This window comes from Cydia splendana, chromosome 14 (genome assembly GCF_910591565.1).
Source record: "Cydia splendana chromosome 14, ilCydSple1.2, whole genome shotgun sequence".
Taxonomy (NCBI): Eukaryota; Metazoa; Arthropoda; class Insecta; order Lepidoptera; family Tortricidae; genus Cydia; species Cydia splendana.
Window position 1 is genome coordinate 13,861,582 of NC_085973.1, and position 14,221 is coordinate 13,875,802.

At 37.2% G+C, this 14,221-nt stretch overlaps 2 protein-coding genes across 2 annotated transcripts in view; one reads left to right on the forward strand and one right to left on the reverse strand.

Annotated features, from left to right (window-relative positions):
* The window catches only part of LOC134796701 (semaphorin-2A), a 415,353-nt gene extending 411,682 nt beyond the window's left edge, over positions 1 to 3,671 (reverse strand). Inside the window, exon 1 of the mRNA XM_063768875.1 lies at positions 2,862 to 3,671. The gene's annotated coding sequence lies outside the window, so the exon portion shown is untranslated. The remainder of the gene's footprint in view (positions 1 to 2,861) is intronic.
* Positions 1 to 14,004, forward strand: part of LOC134796759 (brachyurin-like) — a 519,833-nt gene extending 505,829 nt beyond the window's left edge. Inside the window, exon 5 of the mRNA XM_063768973.1 lies at positions 13,991 to 14,004. The gene's annotated coding sequence lies outside the window, so the exon portion shown is untranslated. The remainder of the gene's footprint in view (positions 1 to 13,990) is intronic.
* Positions 14,005 to 14,221: the final 217 nt, after the last annotated feature.

The window sequence follows — 14,221 nt, forward strand, 5'->3', positions numbered from 1 at the left end:
CGGTAAGAACATAGGTCATTACAAAAGTCTGTAATGTCAATGCTGTCAGTAAAGTAATTTAACGCAAAAATATCATATCAGTTTTCATATAAAACGATTTATTCACTTGAAATATATTTATTTAGGTTCCTATTAATTTTTAAAATAAAAACTATTCATATGTACGAGCAACATATCTAAATGCGTCTTCGCACAGACTTAGTTAAAATTAAACCGTTGTCTCTCTTCCTTCCTTGCTGTATCCGGCAATGGCGACTTTATCAACAATTCTTATCCGGATTATGAAAAGCCCTAATGTGTGTGTGGAAACCAGAAACAGCGATAATTTCAAGGTAAGAAATATATTAATATTTAAATAAAAATGAGCGTACTAAATTACCAAATTCAAATATAATAATTTAATCTTACTATCCCCGTAAACCCGCGGACGTTATATCGCGTCCGAAATTATAATCAAAATTCATCATAGATGTAAAACTTCACATTGTTTGAGCTGGTAAATTTAGACCCTAGGAATTAGCGACGTTAGTAATTAGGAAGTTAGATTATATTGTTTAATTTGTGACTATTTTGTTTTAGAAATTGAATCAATCAAATTGATGGCTTGAGCGTGTGATAATAATATATTATAATCCTGGGCCGTCATATGATTTCTTGGAAAAAGCTCAAAGGGCACGTATCTGCCGCATATCCAGACTAGTTTCCCGGTGATCAAGAACGCCGCGCGGAGCTGTGAAGCAGAAAATGTCCGATAACCGGATAGATGTAATAACAACTTGTAACCATTTGCCATATCAATGTATGTATTCATATGTATTACTCCTAACATATATACAGTAATGCTAATAGGAATGAAAATATTTATATCTTAATACGTAACTTTTTGTTACCTTTTATATTTGACGAATTTCTAAATATAGTACCTAATCATTATCTTTTAACGTATTTTTTTATTTATTTGTGATATGCTAATTTAAGAGCCCAACAACGTGCACACTAGCGCCACTGCTAAATAATCGTGATTATTTAAATTTAAAAAAGGGGCCGCTACGGACTGTATTGTGTATTTAAGTACCTTTTGAATACATCAAACTAGTATTTAAGTTGCTGGATTTGTCGATCTATGAGCTCAAAACAAAAACGGCCGTTTTAACTTTGGACGGGTAGATTGACGAATCCAGTAACATAAAAACTAGTTTAATGTATTCAGTAGTGGCGCTAGTGTGCATGTTGATGGGCTCTTAAAAACCTGACCCCAACAAAAAAGAAAAAAATACAAAAAGAAATTCCCTCTCCGGGATTCGAACCCAGGACCATTAGCTTCCTGAACTGGATTACTGCCAATACCCGCTAGGCTAAACGAGTTGTCAATTCTAATTACAATGGTATCCTACCAGAGCGCTAGTAGTATAAACTAACTTTTGAAAGGGACATTTTTTTTGTATGGAGTTATCGTTCTTCTCCTAGTGAGTATTATATTCTTTGCTCTAACCCTGGTATTTTAATAACATTGCTAGTTCAATGTGTATGTGCTACGTAAAATACCATTTCCTAAAGTTTAAACTTATTTAAACGAGTGACGCGAAACTCGATGAGGTAACCAATGCTTTACTTTAACAAAGTGACAGCTGAGCTTCGGCAGCTAAACTTCCCCTTCGGCTCTAGAGCGGCAATGATAAATAGTTTAGCAGCTCTAGGTCTAGGTACTGAAGTACGATATTGTCTAGGCCAGTCAAACGCCTTACTTTAAAACTATCTACAAACTCTTTTGCTGTAGATTGCATCTATTTATAAATAGTTATTGAGGCATAAATCGATTGAAATAGGTAATGGTACATTGAAGCTAACATTACCTATCCTTCCTAACGACTAGCCTAGTTCGTAGTGATCATAAAATAACTGTAAGTGGAGGTCCCGGGTTCAAAAGTCGGTAAGAGCAGTTATTTGTGTGTTTACATAAAAATAAATTTATTACTTATAATAAAAGTATATATTTTACTGAAAACATGATAAAATGTGCACCTGGAATGTTCCTTCTTCTTAACAATTTCTAGTTGTATGCAAAATATACCCGGAACTGATTTGCCAACTTAACCCCAAAACATTAAGTAGGTAAACAGGCACTAGCTTTTACGAAAGTAATATGTGACCTTCCAACCCAGCGGACGATATAATTAGCTTACCTTTTAGGATACCCCGGATTCCTCGTGATGTTTTTCTTGACCGAAAAGGGAATTTAAATTTATTAAATTAATTCAAAGGAACATATTAATGCCGGCATAGTTCGAGCTCAAGATATTTATTTTTAACTTACGTACTAATAAAATAGCTTCTTGGACACAACATCTTATAACAAACACGAAGCAGAGGGCCCAAGAATTCGGCTACATGAAACGACCGTACCGCCACTGCAATATTTTTAAATAAACTGTTGTCTGTTATTCGCGAATCCACAGCTAACTGAATAACGTGGTTTTGACGTTCGATTCTCGCGGAGGACAAATATTTGTATGCAAAACCACGTTGCGTCCCTCGTTTTTAGCACACAAAAATCTAGTTCGCGGTCTAGCTACACGGACGTATCTGCCATGAAGCACCGCAATGTTTATGTTTGTAAACTCATACTCCCCTGTGAGTGAAGTTGGAAACTCGCTTTTTAACTAAAAAAGCAGAGATTTTAGCTGTTTGTCGTTTTTGGACGAAATCAGTCTGTAGGTTTACTCGTCACGTTGTATATCTACATCTCCCCTTCAAGCAGCTTTTCATGTAAAACTTAACTACATTTGCGTTTCCTTCCGACATATCCGGCTATATTTTAATTCTATCAAGTAGTTAATCTAATATCTTCATAAATAACTTACCTTCGTGAACGGAAGTGTGCATTATGTAGACGGCTTTCAGGCAAATCCCACGATTATTACAATCCACTCGGCAGTCAGATATCGGACGTAATGCAGAGCAAACACTGAGACATTTCACATGACGTTCCGATTGGCGTTAACCTAATTCATTCCATTATTTACCTACATTCATTCATCTCAATCCAAACGTAAATATTGGGAGGTCACTTCTCGGTTGGGTTCAGGACACGCGCGTTCGTACGTACGCAGCCACAGGTGAGAATGTCGCGTCGGGAATGGACAGCGATTCTTAGATTGTGTTTTTATAGTGCGGTTATGTCAGGAGAGGGTTGGTGTGTGGCTTCAGGGGCGGCGGCGCGAGCGACGTGGCGCGGCGTCGGGCGCGCGGGCGAAACTGGCCGGGGCGGGGGCGCCTGAAGCCTCCCGTAGACTGCGCGACGCCCGCCTACCGTGCCGGGACGCCGATACAACATTAATACTTGTTTTGCTAAAAGCGATTTCGATTTGTCGGTCCCCGAATTGGGAAAGTTAGACGGATCTTGTCAGCGATAAAGGGTTAGCTAATCAATACCACATTTAACTCTTATCTAATAAAGCTCTCAGAAGTTCGACATGTGATCTCGAGTTGGGGCTTACGCGAATTATGACACGGTCGGGCGGTTTTGTGTTTAACGTTGAATCCCGATGCTGAGTTTAGTGAAGACAAATATTGTGACAAAAGCCGAGTACCTAGACACGGGCAAGTTTCAGAGGACAGGGCTCTGCAAACATTGGAGGGCTCCTAAGAGAGGCTCCCCGCTAGGTAGGTACGCTCTGTTATTTTGCCTCTAACTTTGTTCGTGGCGCAGTTTTGAGGACTTGAATGACTTTATTTTAGTTTAGAGTGAACCAATCTTTATGAACTATTTAATACAAACAGCAGTTCTACAATTCTATCATGTATTATTTTATCATACAATATGTACTAAGTGATAAATAACTAAATATAAAAATATTTTCTGATGCATATTTTTAAGTATTTCGGAATGTTTTTAATTACAGAGAACTCCGTTAAGTGTAGAAATCATTCTATCCAAATAATATCCATATACTTACTAATATTATAAAGGCAAAAGTGTGCCTGTCTGTCTGTCTGTTACCTCTTCACGCTTAAGCCGCTGAACCGATTTAAGTAGTTGAAATTTGGTGTAGAGATAGTTTGAGTCCCGGGAAAGGACATAGGATTAGTCCTCATCCCTGAAGAGGTGTGGAATTGAAAGAGTTAATGATATGATTGCCTAATAATTGAAGTAAGCAATGCGCGAATTGAATGATTGCTATTAGCATTATCCAGACGCTATACCTAGTTTTAGCTGCTATCACTAATTCCACGCAGACGAAGTCGCGGGCAAAAGCTAGTAATAAATATCCATGAATCGGACCTCAAACTTGTACCTAAGAGGGTGAAGCTAATAAAAATGGCAAAACTGCAAGAAGCAACAAACCTGACGTCAAACGTTTATATGCGATGCACTGCTCAATGGTAGGGCATTTCATCAGAGTAAGCCTGACCCGATTCCTCGGTCCGGACTACCGATATAATGCCACAAACGCTGCCCGCTGCAGCTACCCGCATAAAATAAAATTGGATTTTTAAAGTAGCTCAGCGGATATTTTTGAATTGGCTGGGAGAGGTGGGTTAAAACAAATGAGTTTTCAATATAGTACGACGGTTTACAATATAAAACAACACTTTTCAAAGCGAAATATTAATTATTTTAATAATATTTGATTTGTCGGAGCGGGTAAAAAAGTTACCTACTTATATCGTTATATGGTATTTAAACAAGTTTTATTTTTTTGATTGAAAATAATTTGAAGCATTTTATATACGTTTTAATGATACTCCATCGATAATTAAAATTAAGACCATCTTAAAGCGAAAATTAAGTTTAAGAGATAAGTAGTTGAATGGTGTTCGTCGGCTCGTTTGCCTTCTTATCATAAAAAACGGTGAAGACATAGGGTTTTTGCCCAGCATTAATGCTGATCAAAAGCCCTTCAATGGCAATGATTATCATGTTGTGGACATATCTATGTATCTATGTATATTGGATATAGATGCATGCCTCGATTCTGCGCGATTTTTTTAAATCATTATACGAATATATTGACTTTTAAATGATGCAGAAGGATCTCAGATCTCAGGAAGTTTGATCTATTTTCCTATATTCAAAACCTTCGAACAACTGAAAGGAAAATGTACTTAAGTACTCATAATCAATTCGCAATTCGCAGTGACTGTCAAGCACGGAACCGATCGATAGGCCAATTGGAACTTCGGACTAAATATCTCTAATATATTTTTCAAATAAAACGACGTACGTCTAAATCAAAGGTAACAAAAACAACCCCTAATAGATTCATCAAGCGCATCTCAAAAACAGAAACAATAACGTATCAAGCCCGATATAGTTCTCCCATACGAGCAGGGACTGACCCCAATCGCTCTGCGTCAGCTCAATATGACGCGTCCAATAATGCGGTCGAAGCCGCCTCCTACACGATTAAATTTTCAACATTACCTCACGCAAGCCACTATAAGTTCCTGTTACTAAAGTGCATACTAAACTACTTGGAGAAACTTGGTATAAATAGGATGGGCGGGATATAAACATGTCATGTCTATAACTTTTTTTATTAGGTCACCATGCTAGAGGAATTTGTTTATTTTATATGCACTCGTACGGTTTTGACCTTCTTAAATATACTTATTGTAGGTTATTCTGACGTATTTCGGTGAGTATAAAGAGTTCAAATAATGCTTTGCACAACTATATTTTTTACTGTTGAGTGTTTATTCTTCTGGTGAAAATTGTCTTATAATTATGTTCCCAGATCACAGTTTATATCAAAATAATTTTTAAAATACGTTTGTTGTAAGTCTTAAGCGCGTAATATTTCGGTACCTACATTTTATTTCATTTAAAAATAAATTGTATTGCATGATCTTATTTTACTTAGTATCAAAACTAGGTAAGTAGGTACCTCCCATGTACCTCCGTTCAATTATTTTTTATTATTTGTTCCTAACTGCAACGCTGACGCTATTTATACCATGTTACCGTTTCACCTAAACAGTTGCGGTTAATTCATCTGTTACCAATTACCATGATGTCAAAGCAAACCACACGAACGGTTGGAGATCTCACTTCAGCACAAAACGCTGTCAAAATCAGAAATTAGATTCATCTAATTACCCCTAATGGTTCCGAGAAGACTATCGGCTAACGTGTCTATAGAAGCTCAATTTCGTGAATGCTTCCGCCCAAAATAAACGTGGGTCTGCTTCTACAAAATCAAAGCCTCGCAACTTGTCAACTCGATTACCATAAACAAACGAGAAAGACGCTTCTATGTTTTAATGACACTAAGCCTTAGTGTTTTGAAGCTCAGCGCCAACTTTACGGTAAAAGGGACGACGCAATAAATGTTTGGTTAGCAGGACGTGATTAACTTTATGTTTGCTCCCGACGACACCGGCCAGTCGGGAGGCGTCCGAGAACGGGTATTCATTGGAATAATAATTATGTTTACTTTCTGTCCGTAATAAATGCAGCATCCGAGACGCACATTACCATGACTTTCGCTCCGTACCTACGCTTTTGACAAAGTACACTGCCGAACTGAAATTGTTCACGCTTCCTGCCCAGAGTGGATGTTAGTTTTTCCCATCCTCGGACCTCATTTTCAGTTAGTTAGCCTTCACTCTGCTCAAAGTTCACAATTGTCTGTTTGAATTTTAATGTTCAACTCGACATTAACTTCTAAATAGCTAAATGTCTCAGCGTTTACGGGAATTCGTTGCGTCTTGAAAGAAGCAGTGGATTCGAACTCGCCCGCAAGCCTGTCTGATTTGCATAAGCAGATAACGGAGTTGGCGCTAATCCACTATTGTTTCAATTGCAAGGCCATTCATTAGGACCGGCCGGGATGCCGCTCGTTATGCTAATGTACCACCAATTGTAAGCGTTGCTGTCGGCCCTTGTAATAAGATGTATATCAAATATGTATGGATATAAGGGTGATTCAACTTAGCTTATTTATAACTAACATTGTTAATTTGTTAAAACACGCTTCGCATAAGATACTTCAACATATTCAGCCTCACTCGACAAATATTAAACGAGTCGTTAATTTTATGCCATTTAATACTTGATCCATTTGAGTTCCGTAAGCTAAAACTTCATAAGTTTTGTAACCCACGAACGAAATCTTCAGTGGGCTGGTTGGTTTGCAATGCAAATGCTAATTTGTATTCCATTGTTTCAATTCAAAGCTAATAGATTACTTTGAATTCGCGATCATAAATTTCGAACGTTGTGACAGAAAAATGTTCGTTGAATAAAATACGGGAGACATTATCGGATGTTGATGCCGCAAGTGGTGCGGGAGTGTGACAGCCAGTATGTTTTTATTATTTTGCGCAATAAAATTCGTTTAAAACTTGGAGATGGTTCAAAGCGCTCAGTAGGGGAGGCGTGCCAGCGAAATCTTAATCATTGTTAGCGTTATTGCTCGCCGAATCAGAATGTAGGTAGTTCGCTTTGTAATAGCTTCTGTTGAGAGTTTTGGCGTATTTTACACGAAGCGCTTATTAAATTTCTCGAGAGACAGTAGTTTCTTTACTATATTTTGAATATAGATGCGTTGGCTTATATATTTGGACTGATAAAACTGATAAATAATAGGTTTAGATACTAACCTAGCTTACTAGTTATTGTGTTTGCATTTATTTATAAATATAAGAGGTTAAAAGTTCAAAGAAATATACTTACAAGCTCGATTAAATACATACATAAACACTTAAAGCAGGAGGTTTTAGTACCTAATATTAGATAGCCTAACTAAGCTGTACGTATCGCGCCTGCATTATACCGCCACGGCTGCTGAAGTGGTGGAGTATGTACACCAGAAGACCGGCTACACGCTGAGGGTGTTCCAGCTTCGATCGCGCCACTACGTGCACTTCAACTCTTTTGTGGTGCGCGTGCCGCGACCGCTGCAGGGGAACATCGAGTGCGCCGACTTCTGGCCGAAAGGTGTCGTGTTTCGGAGGTTCCGGGGCAAACTGCCGAATCCGACACAAGAGCAGCCGATGCAACGGAGCCGCGCCGTTTTGTCGACTAAATAGGGTTTAGTTTTAAGTTTATAAAATACATATGTATGTTAGTCTGTAAGGTATTTTTGTAATATGGGCCTTGTTGCCTGAATTAAAATGCTAAATAAATAAATAAATAAACTAACATTAGTACAAGTTTAGCCATTAGCGTATAAGAAAAAAATAGTTGCACTTGCAAAAAAAAACAATCTTATGTCGTCAGTCGGGAAAAAATGTATGCCTCAGCTCCTAACGTCACTGTCCATCCCATATTTTACAAGCGTAAAGGAAAATAAGCAAATAAATAGAAAAAACACACTGTATAAGTGTTTTTCCCTGTAAAAGTAAGACACAAAAATTGAAAATGTTTGACCCATTTCTCCAGCCAGCCACATATCATGTGAATAATGCGTGCTAGCTTTTACGTATAAAGAGATGCAACGCTTTGTGAGACCTCGAAATAAAGCAAAATGCGTCAGCCCGACAGTTTTACATCGTTGACTTTTATAAAAAGCCTTTGTGAAGCCTAATTATGCATTAATACTGCATTTTTGCATGAATTCTGGAACAAATTGTTGTGAAATGTACGGGTTTAATGCTGTGTCCTGATTTAAGCACGGTAAGGTGAGCTTACAAAAATGTTTCTAGTTGGATGGCATTTTTAAAATGTGTTTCTACCTGATAGGAGGTATTTTAAAATGGAATCTAAATGCGCTTATTTAGATATATCTTAGTATCCTTTCATAGTTATGCATAAAAATGACGAACCCAAAATCGTATGTTATTTTTATTATACGTAACTATGTATTTGATTAAAAGTTAGCCGCAAAGTAGTCCGGCAGTTCCAACAATACATTCATATGTATGCCATAGAAATATATTCTTATCAAACTCCATTTTCGTATTTCCATATAACGAAGTTTTCCGAAAGATCCTCACTACTTGAGTTAGCTAAACTCTCGCAGTTATCCAACGACCCTTGCAATAAGAAATGTTTCCCCGAGTGGATATTGTATCGCAAATAACACGCTTCAAACCTCTTCGGGTAAGTACCTGTTTTCCGGCAATGCACCCATCTAAACTTCTTTATTTATTGCACGAGCATTTTGTTAAGTTGCATCGCAGGCGCTAAAGTTTGCAGGGGAAGGTCAAACAATTCCTCCCCGATGAATACTTATAGACAACGTAATTCTGTAGGTAATACATCTTATCAGAAGGGAGGCTCGCCCGCTGTACCCGTGAGCGTAAATCTTGCCTTTACGGCCTCACCTGTCGATGGAATAATTTACTGCTGGCTTAAAACTTCCCACCCAAAAGGAAATCCCAAACACTTCTCAAGAAATAACTGAATAAGAAATTTTCGATTGTGCTGCGCCGCCCCTTGCTTGACAGCGAGGAAATTCAAACTTAAAACCTTTTCTATTGATAAAAATCGAAATACCGTAGACAGGTATCGTGAAAGGTTTTACAGAGGCAAAAAACGGGTGCTCGTTCGTTCGCTTTGAGATAATACGGAGTTTGTAAGTTGGGACTTAATGGGTAGGTAAGTAGGTAAAGTGGAGCGGGTTATTAACAAAGTCAACTCACACTTGAGACTCGCGGCGTCGCTAAGCGGTGCAGGTAAAGTCAAATATGAATCTCGAGAATTCTTGTCTCTTTACCGAGATTTAGTTTTGAAAGCGATGGAAAAGAGAACGGTGGTGCTACAGTATTATGGGGTTGGGTTCGGGCACAAAAACGTCTGTGAAGCCTGCTAGTGTAAAATAATTAAATGTACTTTTTATACTAAAGTTTCTTCAGGATATCGGTTCCCAATTTCAAAATGAATTAAATTCACAACTTACATATTCAAAATCAGTATTGTTTCCCCGCATTGAACAATAATTTTATTAAGTACAACATAATGAAAAACATTAGAACAAAATGACCTATAGATCTGTATCTGTGTGTAAACAAAGAGTGTTAAAATAGTTTAGTCTTCATGCAGGTGATGTTTTCCATTGACAGTAGAATAACCTAAAAACTTAAACATGCAAAGAATTAGCGGTATTTAACGTATAAGCATAAAAGAGCATCCTCAATACCGACGATAAGTGATTTGCAAGTAAAATGCGATATTGGATGCACTGGCGTCGTCGCGTGAATACCGGTATTCCGGCATATCCATTTATTTTTTGCCTCGCATGTGAATATTGTGCCGGCAAAAATATCCACTGTCATAATTTCAAAGAATGCTCCGCTCCGGCGTACCGCGAGCTGTAAATGACTTTCGAAATGTGTCCCGCGACCAGTTGGTTATTTTAGAAGGCGTGTGATTGAATTTTATTTTACAGTGGATAGCAATAAAATATAGAGGGACATTTTATTTGCGTGTTTTTATTTTAATTCGAACGATTTGCTTTCAATATTTTTTGTCAGGCCAGTTGCTCTCTATATCTATCGTTAGCCCACCATAAACTGCCTTTGTTTGACTTAGTATACAGTTGACATTCATATTTTACAAAAAAAATATTATTGGTACTTCAGAAGTCTACGCCGAGAAGCACCAAAAAAACAGCATTTTACAGAGACCGAAATCATAATTATAATGTAATCGACGATTACATTAAGTACGATTACTAATCGTACTTTATACTAACCAACTATAATATACGTAGATATTACGAACACAGGTAATTCCCCTAATTTCGTAAAAGCTAATATAAATCCACTTCAATTCAGTCAAATTGGCAAGAATCACGCCCAAGAAAGAAAAATAGTACGCGTGTCGGCTTAGTAGATTATCTTGGCTTGAGCCAGGCCCGGCCGTGTGTTCCAAACGCTTACCGCGCGCAATCAAGTAGGAGTCTCAAATAAACCAGTGTAACTCGTGACCTCGAGATCCTTAACAATTGAGCATTATCAGAGACTGTGCTTTTAACTGGTATTCCTGAGCGTTGGGCTAGGTAGAGGGTGAGAATACTACCATTGTAATGTAGGCAGTAGTCCAACTGGCACAGCCTGTACGGAACTGGCGGACTATTCATTAGAATAAAGGATTTGCCGTTGTGATGTGTAGTTTTAGTTAGTGATTTAGAGCTCGTTCATAACTTAATGGAAGCTAGCACTGTTATAGCAAAATTGAGGCATCTCTCATGTGATAAAATACCTACAAGATAACTAGAGCCGAACATAACTCAATGATCTCAATATCCTCGGTAAGCCCGAGGTAAACTAGGAATTATGTCCTCACCGCAAAATTATGAGCTGTATACCCCTGCGACTGGGTATCTACAAACCTATATCTTGATACACTGGTGTCTTCTCTTTACATTTAGAAACCCCAAACGATGCTTCATAATACCAGTATTAACCTTAATTCATCGAGTAATAAACATAGAACGCACCTTTTTTATACCGCTATAAGTTTTATACGGCAAATAACAGCAGTATTATAAAGATAAGAAATTATATGATAGGTACTCAAATTTGTTACTGCTGAAATCAAAAGCTTTTGCGTGACATTTAAAGAAATGTTACTAAATTAAATAAGTAGGTAAAAACGAATTAAAACAAAAAAAAGTTTTAAACTGTATTCAAAGAAAATGCTATTAAAACTCATTTTAACTGGTGAAAACCTATTACAAAGTACCTATTACATAACCCTTTAACGGACCATATAAAAAAAACTACGATTCAAGCCTCATTGCCACTTTGAAATAAATCACGCCAAAATCCCTTTAAAAAAATAATTAATGAAGTCTGTAAAGAATTCATACATTTTAGATATAAAGCCGTGTATACACGCACTTGTAATCCGGGAGCACGCGACGCTCGCATGTGCAAACACATTTCTACTTACACGTCCGCAATGAGATAATGTAATTACGCGGGTGTCGAGCTTCCGTTTTCGTTGAGGGGCGAAAAATTACTACTATTGTGGCAGTACTTTCATAAATAGATAAAGAGTTACAAGTTTTTAATCTGTGAATGTTTAGACTCGTTAGATTATAACTAGATTAAATCAAGTTTATATTTGATCGTATGTAAGTACCTAAAGCTTTTCTTCCAATATTTTTTACGAATATCAACGTTAAATCTTTATTATTTAATAAAGAGTTTTGTTACTTAACGTACGGACGTATCGCTTGGTATGAAAATTTTGCGTAGTCCGACTCTACATAGAGACAATAGTAGTCACATTTCTCATGGTTGCAGTCAAACAGTACTACTCAACTTGTACTGCACACTAACACTATTTACAACTGATATAGCGAATGCTGAAGATGAAGATTTTATTCTCTGGGTGTGTACCTACATTATCCTAACTTAAAGCCAATATCCAGTTCCATCTTACGTTCCGAAGTCAAAATTATGTCATTCGTTTTCTTATCATTTTTAACGTGATGTTGTTACATGGACAAAGTTACGAACACGTATGTACCTGCGAGGGAAATGCACGTGCGAATGATAACAAAATGACATCATTTCGATAATGGAATGTAAGTTTGTAAATATATGTTGACTTTTATGGCTTTCTTGGTTTAGAATCTCAGCAAGTACGTACATAACTTCTTACCAACCACCTCAGTTAAACGGTAGACCTATCATTATGAAACAAATACAAGTATTATCAGCATCAAACAAAATTAAAAAACAAAAGTTTCAATTGTCTTCGCAAATATGCGCAGCGCTTAAGACTGCGCGATAAAGATCCCATCAAATATTGATTTTCCTCTTCGATAGAGAAATGGAATAAATTGGAATATTAATTTCGCATAACAATGGCTACAAACAAATTAAAGTGTCACAGATGTTCCGCTCAGATCCTCGTTGTTTCCATTTATTTCTAACCTGTGTGCGCCCTGCGATTCCGCTGTCTAAACCTTTGTGAGGAATTGCTTTTAAATATCAATTTATGGGTTTTTGAATTTATTGAAATAGTTTAGGTGTGGTTTAGGGAAGTAAATGTTTAGCAATATTTTGCTTACATATAATGCGTAATTAGCTACAGAAGCATCATTTTTATTTGGATTATTATGTTCTTGCTTCCAACGCTTAACAAACGCCAAGCAAACTTTTGTCAGTTGCCTTATTTCACGATCAATATTAAGTATTGATGCATTTATCGATATGCGATGCGGTGGTGACCGGGTTCAAATCCTGGCTCGCACCAATGAGTTTTTCGGAACTTATGTACGAAATATCATTTGATATTTACCACTTGCTTTTCGGTGACGGAAAACATCGTGAGGAAACCTGCATACATCCGCGAAGAAATTCAAAGCTGTATGTGAAGTCCCCAATCCGCATTGGGCCAGCGTGGGGACTATAGCCCAAGCCCTCTTGCGAGTGAGAGGAGGCCTGTGCCCAGCAGTGAGACGTATATAGGCTGAATGATGATGATAATGATAATGAATGCATTTATCTACTTAATTTACATTTAATTCACTACTGTGAAAAATGTGCACATGTACGTTCTACTATCAACTGTACAGTATTTCTACAATACTGTACGGCATACGTAGAGGGCCTGTTAGAACTATCATAGCAAAGTGAGTATATACATAATACTTTGATTTACGTAGTAGTATTTAAGCTTTTCTTGAAACTTATTTTTACGAATTTATCCCTATCTACCTGTCATTTTAAAGTTTATATATCTTCGGTAAGAATTAAAGCAGCGTCCTCTGTTACGCCGTTCATCAAAGTCTATTATAAAAACATCGAACCGCCAATAATTTCCAAATAAATCAGTCAATTCATTTTAGAGATAAACAATTATTTGTTTATCTTTTACAACCACACCTATCGTTCCTATTTGGTCATGTCAAAAATCGCGTGTTTTATTATCCAAAACTTATTAGGTGCCACTTTAAAAATTACCTTAAAAAACCGTTTAAAAAGCCAATCTCTAACTTCGCCCGAGCGCAAGAGCTCCCTCAATTATTTATGCTTCATATGAAGCACGTAACACTATTTTAAGTAGAACAAATTGTTTCACCTAAAGGCGGAATCGCGTGCCATCACCAATTTACACGAAACGTATCAGAAAATACATGCTGATGCGTTATAAAAATATGCTAACGTGAATGTTTTTATTCCATATGCAAATTGATTGAACCAATGATGGGCTGGCTGCGTGTTATGTTATGTTTAGTAAAAATAACAGTGGCCTTGGTGGATTTATGCCGCTTTTTACAAGCTTTTATTTTAGGCCTTACTTCATGTCATAAAAAAT